This window comes from Dermacentor silvarum, chromosome 7, assembly GCF_013339745.2.
Source record: "Dermacentor silvarum isolate Dsil-2018 chromosome 7, BIME_Dsil_1.4, whole genome shotgun sequence".
Lineage (NCBI taxonomy): Eukaryota > Metazoa > Arthropoda > Arachnida > Ixodida > Ixodidae > Dermacentor > Dermacentor silvarum.
In genome coordinates, this window is record NC_051160.1 from 36606749 (window position 1) to 36619875 (window position 13127).

Here is a 13127-nt window from a genome sequence, read left to right on the forward strand (position 1 = left end):
TTGACGTCATGTCATTCCGGCGCCGTCATACCATAGTCATCATTCCAGCATTGTTATCCCATTATCGTCTTGCCATTATGGTCACGACGTCCTCGTGATACAGTGAGCATTATTGTAACGTCGTCATCACGTTTTCACCATGCCATCTTGGTCATACCACAGTTGTCGTTCCATCTTTATTATGTGAATGTTACTACTACGTGTTCGTGCAGTTGTAGCTTTGGGGTCATTATTCTAACGTTATCACGTCACTGCCATTTCGTCGTCTTCATGTAGTTGTCATTATAGAGTCATGTTCATGCCACCATTGTCAAGCTGTCAGGGTCCTTTATTCATCATTTATTAGTCTCAGACTGGACATGCACCTGATATGGTGTTTATATTTCGCCATAGGTTGTTAAATGTGCAGCGCTATAATAAACATTGCATACATTGAAGTTGGGAGGTCGATTGAAGTTGTAAAGGAAAAATTGCACGAGATTACAAGCTGTCCAGGAACAACTTTACGCATCGCTGCTAGTTTCATAGCATTTCATTAACCACTTCACAAAAGGTTCGACTCATATAGATTCCACCATGTGGATTGCACTTGCATAATTTTGTTCCCTGTACATTTGGAGTGCTACTATATGATGCAGGACGCTTAGCAGCGGGAAATCATGTGAGCTATTCCGTAAGCTGCGTGACATTGTCACTCTGGCGCCGCTGTTGGCATTTACTTTATTAGTTTTGACATTTGCTTTCCATGCAACCACCCTAATGTTAAGCGTATTCTCTATTCTGGGTATGCGCTAGGTTTGAGGGTTACCATTATTGTCTAGTGAGCCTTCTATTGCGCTTTTTGGACGAGCATGACAAGGAAGAATAGGACGCAATATCCCCCCACCATCTTGTGAAGAAAAATATCTGTGGGATAATGTCAACCTTGTTAACTATTTGTTGCTTGATTTTAACTCCAAAATGCATGCACAGACGCCACTGCTCTCACATTCTGCGTGGAGTGTAAGGTCCGAGATGCTCTAATTGCCCAGCACGGTTGGTTCACGGTAGCTCTACTGAACTATGCATATTTGAGGAATGCTTTATTGTGTGACTGTGTCAGCCAATAACGTCAAAGTTTGTTAATCAGGAGCAGTGGCTTTTACATGCTGCTGTAATTAATAGTATGAAAGAGAGAAAAAAATACTCGGTGACTCTGTGTTTAGCACGTAAGTCCTCTAAATGCACACTTATTCCCAGGCATAGGTTTGAATCCAAGTGAACGTGGTTGCGGATAAGTTTTTTTTTGTCTTTCTCCACGCTGGGGCTTTCTCGAAGATGAATGGATTGACGGACAAGCAAACCAAAATTTTAGCACGTAACCTCGGTCCCAGTGAAACGTCTTTTCAATCATGTCATGTTTATTGAGACATTTTTTTTTTTGGGGGGGGGGGGGTGCAAGCTTATTTGGAACAGTGTGTGTGACCATCGTTTTTAGACAACGTATACTAAAATTTCAAGTCACTTCTGATGGTTTCCGCACTCGTATATTTATGCCTTGTAATGTTTCTATTTTTTGCAGGAATCAAGCCGTTTCAAAAGGGTATGATAATCCTTCCATCTCCATTACCTTTCCATAAAAAAACTATCAGGCCAAGCTAAGCGACATCCCCTCATTTAACAGTACTGGAGAAGGCATGCTAAGATGAATGTGAATATGATGTAGTGATAACAATAATTACAAAGTTACCAGGCATGTAGATTATCTTTCTCATCTGGTTAATCAGATGAGAAGCTGAAATGACAGAATACTAGCAACACCACAAGAAATTGAAGAAAGCGGATTAAATGTAACGGCTTCCTAAACAACAAAATAAAATGTACACTCAATGGAGTAGGTGTTGGGATTTAACTATTAGGACACATTTCTGAAGGCAAATGTAACTCATAAGTTAGCCGTTCTAGTGAAAAAATGAAACGAGTAATAAAGCACACTTCATGGAAGCACACGTTTCGTGGTAGCGTGATGAGGAGTAATCCTTAAGATGCTTCTAAACCAGAATACAATGCACTTTTCTCGAATGATGCTCATAGTCTCAGCAGTTTGATGTGCGATAACAACTAGAAGTCTTCTATTGTTGGTTTAGAATCAAGCGGAACAATTGTGCGAAACACAGCTGAGATCAAAACTGGCGTGCTATTTAGTTTTGAGTAGCAGCAAATTTCTCCTGAGGTCTGTGAAATCTGCTTACAAACAATTTTGTAAACGGCTTTCGAGGGAAACAAATCAGAAAAGTAATAGTGCAAGTGTACACTCGTAATATTTGTGCTACTGTACCTACATTCAGGCAGTGATTTATAGCAATCGTAACTCTTGCCGTATATATTTAAAGACGACTGCAAATATCTGGTTTCTCAAACAAACTGAGAAATTTACTGCGCAGTAGCACTATGAGAAAACACACCTATGGTTTCCAGTGGCCGGCCATGGTGGCTTACAGAAGAAATAAATTCTCGTAAAATAAAGCTGTTGAACGGACGATGGCTTAGAACAAATAATTGTGGAGGACGAATGTTGCTAAACGGTTGTATGCGTCTAATTATTTCTAAAGTAAGCGCTACATCGTGTGCAAGAATTATGCACGAAAGTTTCAAGCAGAAGGATTGCTTTCAAATTTGTAGTCTGGAAAGTATAATACTGAGATCATGTTGGAGAGTGTGCAATTGAGACGTTCACTTAAGCCATTCCTATGTAGATGGTAGCTGTAAGCTGTCAAATGAATTGTGCTGAAGGCACGGAAAATGTCAATACAAATAGCAAAAAGAAAGGTATGGCTTCGGACGCTAACGAAAACACATCAAGTTACATGACAAAGCCGGTGCCGCAGAAGCAAGTCAATGACCTGGGAACAGTGGCAGACTGGGGAGAAACTCTCTCGACATAGCGAATGTGACGGCCAGTGCAAGTCACAAGCTCATATTCGAGACATTGTCGTTGGAAGCGAGAGGAAAATAAATGTACAAGTTTACTCCTACAACTTCGAACGGCGAATTAAAACTATCGCGGATGAAGAAATTTGCAGGGTCAATAAAGGAGCGCAGAAATAGGTCATTTGCGCTGTTAGGGCTGAGCGCAAGAGGCACTTCTGAACGCCGGGAGAGAGGCCACACAGAGAAAGCGAATTTAGTGCTTTATTGTAGGACTAATGCTAGCTCAGATGAGCAGCCATCGAATCGTCGTAAAAGGCTCCCAAAGCCTCGCCGTATAGAAAACGTGGCGCTTGTTTTGATGACATATTGAGAGCGCCACTACACATCTAAACTAGGAAATTAGAGCAGCTAGGTGGATGTAGAAAAGGGGCGTTTGGTGTGTGCAGGAACCTCAACCAGTAGAAAGAACTACATGGCTGTCATAGCCCAGCCGGTCTGGTACTGTTTCATGTAGAGATAATAAAAACGGCTGACGCGTACGCCTGCGCATGAAGCCGTTGCTGAACGATTAGCAAAGCAATAGTTAGAGGGCAGTGGCGCAGAGCATCAGCGTCCTGATTCATTTGGTTCAGTCCTGCAGGTGATATCGAAGTATTTATACTGTATTGATAGGCCGCGGTGACCACCCGATAAGTTTATTTTTTTGCGAGGAAAGAATGCATCTTGGTGAGCAACAACCACAATGTGGCCACAGAGTAAATGTGGGTGAGCGTCCCCACAGCAAAAGCAATAGCAAGGTACTGGAGCTCCGAAACCGCGTAATTCCTTACAAAAAAAATTTAGGGAATGACATAATTAACGTTACAGACAGGTTCTCGTTTTGGTGCAAACACATTCTACGAAGTATGTGTGCGCTTCTGTCCAATTATTCTTAAGCAAGCGAAAGCCCGCTTTGAATGTCGCCGTGACGGTTTCTGCGCAAGTGTTTAAGTTTCAAGATGTTTCCTTTTTTTCCAGTCATCAGTCTGTTCAAAAAAGAAAAGGCACAAAAGGGTAAGAATCTTTATCTAGCTCTATTCTATTTAACAAAAAAGCGCCTAAGTAGTCTACAACATTTCGATTGACTGAAAAGTGCTGTAAGAACGTGTTAAGATCGAAGAATTAAATTAAACCGCCAGGATAACAAACATTACCCAAGGTAAATGGTGTTTTTTTCCAAAAAGTAATGCTGCTGTGATCACAGCAATTTCGCATGTCTACCGAATATGCTTGTATTTATGAATACTCATGTGCATGTCCGAAAAAACTGATCCTTCATTAATAATTATACGCGAAAATTTATTTGCAGGTGGACTTCACGAGACACCAGAAAAGTGCAAGCAGCCACCAGATTTTGGAAGTTGTGGTCCCAGATATGAGGCTTGGTACTTTAACACTACAACAGCCACCTGCAAATTGTTACCTGTCGGTGCCTGCACCGAAGGAGGAAACTATTTTCCTACGTTTCATCAATGCAAGGAAAAGTGTCAGCGTGAGTACAAATTCGCAAGGAAACAAAACTTGGACTTTGATTTGGACAAGTTGGTTCATAGTTATTTGGGGAATGCAGCGCAAGGAAGACAGGTACAAAGAAAACAAGGATCCCTGGACAGCGCTCGTCTAGTGTCCCGTTTTTTGTGCGCTGCATTGCCGAAATAAAAATAACAACGTTTTCTACATGCAAAAAAAACTCTCTATGAAATCACACTTTTTACACCGTTTCCTTCTAGTGGGGTTTTGCGATCTAGCTCAACTAAGACAACCGCACAAATAGCTGAAACAAATAAAGTGGCAAACTTCAGTATATAGAAAACCTCAGTCATTTAAATATATGTTCAGCTCCCCAAGATTTGCGAAAAGAAACGCAAGATTTTGCAAAAGACGTGAATACGAAAGCGATCGGAAAGAGTAAAACAATGACGTGCGAGTTTTACATTGCTTTCCCTGGCAGGCCACCTAGTCGTGCGACAGCGCGCTAAACTTTTTTACATGTACCAGGATTCTTTCTTTGTCAAGTTGTTCATTGTGCATCTATGTATTCATATATAAGATTTAAGCTGGGAATCAGCTCTTGGAGGTGCAGTAACATTTATTCCGCCTTCTTCTGTTTTAGGACTCTTTTGTGAAACATGAATGTTTAGCATCAAGTTTAAGTTTGTCTGCTACTTTTGTAGAGTGGCTGTACGATCCACTTCGCAAGCAGAGAGCGCCCATAGTGCCTCTTGTATAGTGAGCACATGCGACGACCGAACAACAATTGAAACGCGCACAATCTCCTATTTCATGGGGGAAAATGGACGCAGCCTGACATAAGACCTTTTTACTAAGAATGCAAACACAATCGCACAACCCTCAAAAACGAAGGGCTGAGTTTGTTTCTTTTTCGTTTACGTGTCTCCGCTTTCATCGATATGCTCATTTTCTGAGAGTTGACGCCTACCACAATAGTAGGGCCAGCACCACTGTTTCCACATCAGTGGTTCGCTTCTTTGCACCCATGCCGCGACCACAGAAGAAACGTGGTTGAAAGGTTTGAGCACGAGGTTCATACGTGGAAAGTCTAGAATTTCAACGCCGCTCAGAGGTGAGGTCCTCTTTGTGTGCTCCTAGGCACTTTCATGAGAAACAGCCAGGCAGACTGTTTGTGTGACTGAGTAACCCAAGAAGGAAGTCACAGTCAATTATTCACTCAATAAGATGTAGTCTGATCACAAGGATGGTAAATAACTTATATAGTCTGAAGATCGTCATATATTGCGATTGGCATGGGCTTTTGAACCATTGCTTGCGCACACCTTAGGCCACAAAGGAATATAATATATGTGCAAAGGTTGGATGTAATGCAGTGGCGATAGCACAGTTATGCTTATTCTGTGTAAAACATGTGTTCTCCATTTTGTTTCCGGGAAGAATGCTCAAACAGGGCTAACGTGCAATATCTGCTAACCCCCCAAAGCCCAAACACCTTTCCACGTCAAAGACCATTAAAACAGCGTGTTCACATTTGTTTCTGGTCATGGAGATATGTTTATTGGTACAAGGAAAACAATGAAATGTTATTGAGTAAACATTAATTAGTATGGTAATTACTTAATCTATAATTTATTTGCTTTGCTATCACGACTGTAAACTTACTCCAGCACATCAAAAACCCTAGTATGGGCTGTAGTTTAGGTCATTAGCACATAAATTTGAATTTTAGGCATCTAATTCAGCATATCAAAAATGACACGTTGGGCTTTGTGGGGCTAAGCAGCTCACACTTCTAAAGCTGCTGCAGTAAGATACTGCAAAAAAATGTAGGCCATCTGTGTTAGTAATGGACCAAGAAAGCGCCACACACTAATCATTGTTGCATTGAATCCCATTGCGAAGCCGCTGCTACCACCAGAAGTAAACTTCCAACCGCATGCTGAGCAACAGAATGCCTTAGCCATTGGGTCAACCCGGTGGTATTTACCAAGTCTGCTGACTGAATTCACAAGAATTTCGGTGTACATTTCTGTGTATATTTATATAAAGCGGTGCTGTGCTGTTGCCGGAAAATAAATGCGATATTGGACGGATTTCTAAAACAGTGATGCTGCTGTACCAGTGTCCCATGTTCTTGAATATGGAAATTTAGAATGATTTCGCTTTTCACAGCAACCAAAGGAATGAGATCAGCTCTATGCCTCACTCCACCCAACATCCGTGCCTGTGAGGGACACAATTCTGTGTGGGTTTTTGATTATATGGATGGATATTGTAAGATGCTCAACCACACTGCTTGGTGTACAGGGAACAATATATTTACCTCAGAAACCAAATGTCAGACCACATGCATACGTGAGTATGACTTTTTTCGAAATACTGGAGCCATTCCTTACGGACTAGAAATATCTTCAGTATCTGTGATTCAGAAGATTTATACTTTAGGGCATGTACATGTACACCCGTGAGCAAAAGTATACGGACCAGGGTTTGCGCGATAAAGCTGATTTTTTCCTCTGCCTTTGAACGCAACTTGAAATTGAGGATTACCGTCCAAACTTGGCATTGCCAACTTTTCTGTGCACTCGTCAATTCCAGTTTATGCTTGTTAATTACGAAGAAATTAAGTTTTTTTGAGACCCTGTGGTCCGTATACTTTTGCTCACGGGTGTACATGTCTTCCATCTCAACGAAGTGCGCTGTAAAGTACGTGTTAGTCCTGGATCCACAGCAAGCGTCGATGTATTCTCTAGCACCATCTGACAGGCACCCGACCTGTTTTACCACTGTGATCATGCTTCGTCCTTTTAAGTGTGCGTTCTTCAATATGAGAAGCAATCCACAACAGTGTGAATTGAAAATTGTGCACCACTCGACGATGATGCAAAGTTATGAAAGAACACCATACGGATTCCTCAGAAAAAACTATCATGGATGAAGAAAATTTGTCCTAGACCGGAGATTGAACCCAGGTCTAATGCCACTTTAGGGTGGTCGATGTAAGATCGGAGCTAACCAGGGAGCCATCAGATTGCAGAGCGATCTCTGATCAATCGGAAACTCAACGCCAAGTGATACAAATATGCTAAAAAAACTTGCGAGGAAGCTCTCAAAGAGGACAAACTTCTTTTAGCCACATTCACTGGAACATGTGGAATATATTGGGCTGCCACTCACTGTACACCATTTTTTATTATATACATAATCTTCCACAAAACGTAACATACATTTTAAAATCAAAAGCGCTTTCTACAGTAAAACAGCTGATCTTCCTACTCCACATGCGATTACATACTTATGTATATATATAAGTGATCAATTTAACTCAAGCATGCAGCCAAATTCCTTAGCACAATCATCCTCGACGTTGTTTTACTAAGAAGGTTGTATACGCCATGAAGCACTACATGTAATATTTCCGTTCAGCGATGACTTTTTTGCCTGGAATGTTGGGAACTAAAGCAGAGAATTTTGCAATAGCCAGAGTACGTGAAGCTGCTACAGTTGGCGTTTGGCTTTTCCGTCACAATTACGCAATCCTCAGGTTACGTATAAATGAACTCCATTTTGTGTATTTCGAAGGTCCTAAAAACGCGGCAGGCATCGAGAATCGGTTCTCTGAAAAGAACGGAACTGAATTTAGGTTTTAAGTTCTCTTCAAGGTCTTATTCAAAACGTGGCAAAAGAAACATTTATTAACAGCTTATTGTTTAATTGTTAAGCTGGTTAATCACAAGACAAATAAATCTACAGTTGTAAAAGCTGATTGCGAACACCACTGAACCCTGCTTGTGCACGTAATATGCACAACTGTTTTGCAAGACTTTGCTAACGTTGGCTTAAAAACTGTGTAAGCTTTCAAGATACTCCAAATAAACCGAATTAACACCAGCTCAGATTTTGTGCAAGCTCTTTCAAGTATTGTTCCGTAAATGTTTGACTCGTTCACCTATACACTCTTAGCACGGTAACGTTTATGTTAACCTATAATTGCGAGTAACTTATAAAATAAAGGTTACGGGGTGACTAAAAAAATTTGATCTTTGTGTTTTCGTGAATTTCCGTCGCGGCTAGAGGTTACATGTGCCGAAGCGTCTATTTTAAAGGTTACTGCAACGCCAAATGTCTTGTAACCTTTAGGTTGTAACCTCTAAACGAGTTGGCATTCGTGGCTTAGGGGACCTACAGTATGGATTGGAAGTTTACTTATTATTGTGTCGTATTGCGATCCTGATGTGGTGTTTTTAGCCGGGACTAACCTATACGATATGTTGTGCGGCCGAGGGAATGAGGCAGGCTGGACTAAATTAATATTTTATTGACGCCAGTGGGGATCTTTGGTTTCACAATGTAAAAAAGAAATTTAAATCTTGCACGAGCGTACGCTCAAGAGAGACCGCAGCAATTCATTCGTCACTGATCTCTACTGCATACGTGCCATTATAATCTAAAAGGAAGCAACAGGAACTGAACATACATCGGAGAATATTGTGGCAAACGATGTTGTGGCTGGAATTATCACTACGGTTCAATGTGATGGAAAGCTCCCCGCTGCCGCTGCACGCACTTTAGGCTGTGGTATAAAACATAGACTTGTGTACCTGCACAAAAACTAAAAGCGGATGCATTATGGTGATTGAGTGTATACTTGTACCCAATATTTTTTTTATTATTTCCTTGTGTATCAATGTTCCCTATATTCGCGTTTGTTTTATATTCTCCTGAAACGCGACACCCACTAACAGCGGGCGCACACTGAAGGTCGCACGTGGGCGCACGCTAGAGTACTGTAAAATCTCGACGACCGACAGAATCAAAGCGTAGAGCAGGGCGAATAACTAATCCGCAGGGCGAGAAAGATGCTTCGTAATCAGACTTACTTGTACACTGCAACTGAGGCCACAGCGCTTTCTTTTTCTTCTTTTCTTTCTTTTTGTATTTTTGACGTATTAGAGGGAGTGGTTCCTAAATTACAGCAAATGTTGGGTTCATTAGAGAACGCCAGACACGCACCAATTTTGCCCGATCACTAACACGCGAGAAAGACGCCGTTTCATTCACATGACAGCGGCCGACAGCCGCTCCAGTAAGGTCTCGTAGAGAGATGAACGTGCGCTCGCGGTGGGAGGCCACAATGGCGGCCGGCCAAATGAGCAGGGAGAAAACATACAAATACACACGAACAGCAACATCCTGAAACATTAGAATACTGGCGTCTTGATATATATATGGTCCTGTGATACTTTGACGGAACTATAGTTTGATTATTATTTTTAGTTGCCCTAGATGCGGGGCGTAATCAAACGCGCTTCAGCTTCAGCCAAACATGAGCGCTGTCATATCTCCTTCGCATTGCGCAGTTCTCGCAATGCATGCCGGGAAGAGTATCGCCGGTGGTGTCATTTTGAAACGGTCGTGTCGCGCTTTGTTTCATCGCTTTAAGCACGTTTTTTCGCTCTCGGATTTGGTGGCGTGCGCTTACCAAGCGTGTTGTGTGTCTGAGTCACTCGTGACGGGTGGTACAGTTACTAAAAAGACTCCTAAAGGCGCGCGCGTCGCTGAAAAGAAGCCATGACGCCGGGCGTGGAGCAGGGACATGTTTGGCGTGCTGCGTGGCCGCTGCGACGAGACGCATTGCCGATGGCCAATGGTAAAAGTTCTTCGCTTACCTGAGAGTGGTGAGCATCGTTTGTGTTGTGACTGCTGTAATGAATGCCGAAGACAGCAATAACTGTGACCTAGGTAAGCAATGCTTCCTGTTCAACTATTTATTTGCTGGTGTGTGTCTGTCGTAAATTTCACCGTCAATTCATACTCATGCTCGCACTGTTCAGTTTTATTTAAGTAAACTACTTGCTCGTTTCATAAACACTGTTGTTTAATATTTTTTATCACTATCAGTCACCGTGTTGGTTATTCTTAAATTCTAAGTTTATGTGGCACTCTTGTGCGGCCGCACAACATTGACCTCATGCACGGAACTGGTGTTTTGTGCTGATATTCAGTTTGTAATCACTTGACATTGCGTTTTGACTGTGAAACTGTCACATTATTGTGGTGTTGTCTTTTGTACTTGTACTGGAGGGGAGTACGAACTGACTTGAGAATTCATTTTTGTTCAGTTTTTTATTCTTAAATTTTTATTGTTACCGACATTTCCTAGACAGAAGAGTATATTCACCTTAGGCGTGTTTAATTATTTGTTCTGTGGTAGTTTTTCATCTGTTTGTGGTTTATTTATGTCTCTTTCATTACATGGTAATAGCTGTTGTTTGCAGGGGACGCTAACAAGTAACTATGAGATTGTAAGATTACTTTTTTGTCGTTGTAGGCTCCACTACACAGCAAGGAGATCGGAGAATTAGCAACTGACATAGAAGCACCAAAGAGACATGATTGTGCTCGCAACAGGGATGAGATCGTCCTCCTCGTGGAAGTCTAAAACTTATATGTATTTGTATTTGAACATATTGTACACGAACCTTCAACATTTCTCTTTTTTTGCCCCATTCCTCGTGATGCCGTTGAAATTTGTGTTGCCAGGGAGCGCGGTACTCAGAGGTTTTTTCATTATTGCTTCATGGCCGTGAAGAAGAAAACAGACCAAGGCAAAATGTAATTTTGCTTGTGAAGGGAAAGCTTTGAGTTACCTTGTTTTGTATATGCAAATAAAGTAATCATGACATTTTCACTAAATGTTTTGTGTCAGCTTTCCTTCTCACAGCTGCTACTCACATCATTACCAGAATGTGGGTGCTGCTCTATAATTGAAATGTGCCGCCTTTTCAGATGTACTTTGCACGTGTGCGAAATATAATTATTAGAAATCTCACTATCATGGGATGACGACATGATACTTTTTGCAAAAAAATTTCAACATGGCCCGCAGGAAAAAATTATGCTGTGGGACGAACCTGTATACGATGCATTCACCTATACAAAAGCAACATACTGTGTATTTCATTAATTATTTTGTGTCTTGCACATTTAATCCAAAATTACCAAGTATGTGCCAGCTTATTTAAATAGGTACAACTGTCTTGATGCATCGTGCATTATACTAATTCCTGGAAGCTGCCTTGTGTAAATGACCTGCGCTGTAAAATAGCAAGGTGGCAAAGGTTTACACGTTGTTAACCAGTCTGTCCTTGAATATTAAAAAAAAGAGAATTTGAGACGAAATGTTGATTTCTGCGGAACAAGTTTTATAGTCATCGCAACGGAATTTCAGCAATAATCATTAGTACGAATATTACCAATGTTTGACTGATTAGCATGTAAATAAACAATCGTGGTTAACGGCAGAGCTGGTCAATCAGCACTCCATATCCGGTTGCTGGAAGCATTCTGCCACAGAATAGTCTCAAAAACACATACTTCGAACATGCCATAAAATGCATTGGTGTTCCAGTTGAGATATTTACAGAATTTTGCAGCAAACATGCCATAAAATGCATTGCTGTTCTAGCTGAGATATTTACATAATTTTGCTGCAGGTTGTGCAGAAAGAATAACTGAAACAGCAACGCACTTCATTGCAGATTCAATTTCTCTAAATTGGTGCCAGGTACAATTATGGCAAATTGGTATTCTTTCAGTACTGGCTGCCTTGAATATGCAATTACATGTCCCCAAAGAAATGAAAAAAGCTAATTAGTAAAATGTTGTCTCCAAGTGTATTGATTATCGTGCAAATGCTGTCTGTCGCCGCTATGAAGTTTTCACAGCAATAAAATGTCATTTTGTCTCTAGTCCTGAATATTTTTTAGTTTTCGACAATGAGTCATGTCCAAGAAATTAGGGCATAACCCCTGCGGCCATTTTTAGGAACCTTTTTTTGTAATCTTTCGTATAGGCATCCAGTCTTGCACGTTGTCACCCGCGCGTCCTTCTGCGCATGCACATGAATTTTGCACATTGCTCTTTTGGCCACCCATTGAACTTCACTGCAGGGCACTAGCGTAACTCACTGAGCAGCGTTTTCAGAAAAATTGTATTTCGGAAGATCAGCCGAAGTTCAACAACTTTCCGTTAGCTACGTCGAAAGGATACATTTTTCCGATAACATAAGCTTTTATAACACTTAGTCGTAATTTCCCTGCTGAGTTATAGCAGTGCTTTAACCTTGACCAAAGCGCTAATATAACGCAGCAGAGAAGTTATGACTAAGTGCCTTAAATGCCTATATTTTCAGAAGCGAGTATCCTCCTGACGTTGGCAACCGAAAGTTGTAAAAATTCGGCCGATCACTTGAAATAGAATTTTTATGAAGTTCTGCTCAGTGAGTTACGCTAGTGCATTGCGGTGAAATTTGGTGGTTGGCCGAAGAACCAATGTCCTAAATTCATGGACATGCGCCGAAGGACGCACGTGTGAAGCCTTGCAAGACTGTATGTCTACAATAAAGGTTACATACATAAAGGCTACGTGTACCTATACTAAAGGTTACTATATAGTAACCTTTAGTATAGGACACGTAGTCTTTTATTTTATAGGTGCACAAAATTGTGAGAATATGCCCCTTTATTAAACGTTACTTAAGTAAAGGTTACAATTTTATGTCCAACTTATAGGTTACAAATTTGTGAGAGTATGCCCTTTATTAAAGGTTACTTAAATAAAGGTTACTGTGTAACTTTTCTTTATAGGTGCACAAATTTGTGAGAATATACCCCTTTAGTAAACGTTACCGTGCTAAGAGTGTA

At 41.1% G+C, this 13127-nt stretch overlaps 1 long non-coding RNA gene across 1 annotated transcript; it reads left to right on the top strand.

Annotated features, from left to right (window-relative positions):
* The first annotated feature begins 3907 nt into the window (after nt 1–3907).
* On the top strand, nt 3908–6750 carry LOC125946684 (uncharacterized). The gene is made up of 3 exons (XR_007467774.1): nt 3908–3963; nt 4259–4441; nt 6595–6750. It is a non-coding gene; the product is annotated as an uncharacterized LOC125946684 (long non-coding RNA).
* The last annotated feature ends 6377 nt before the right edge of the window (nt 6751–13127 follow it).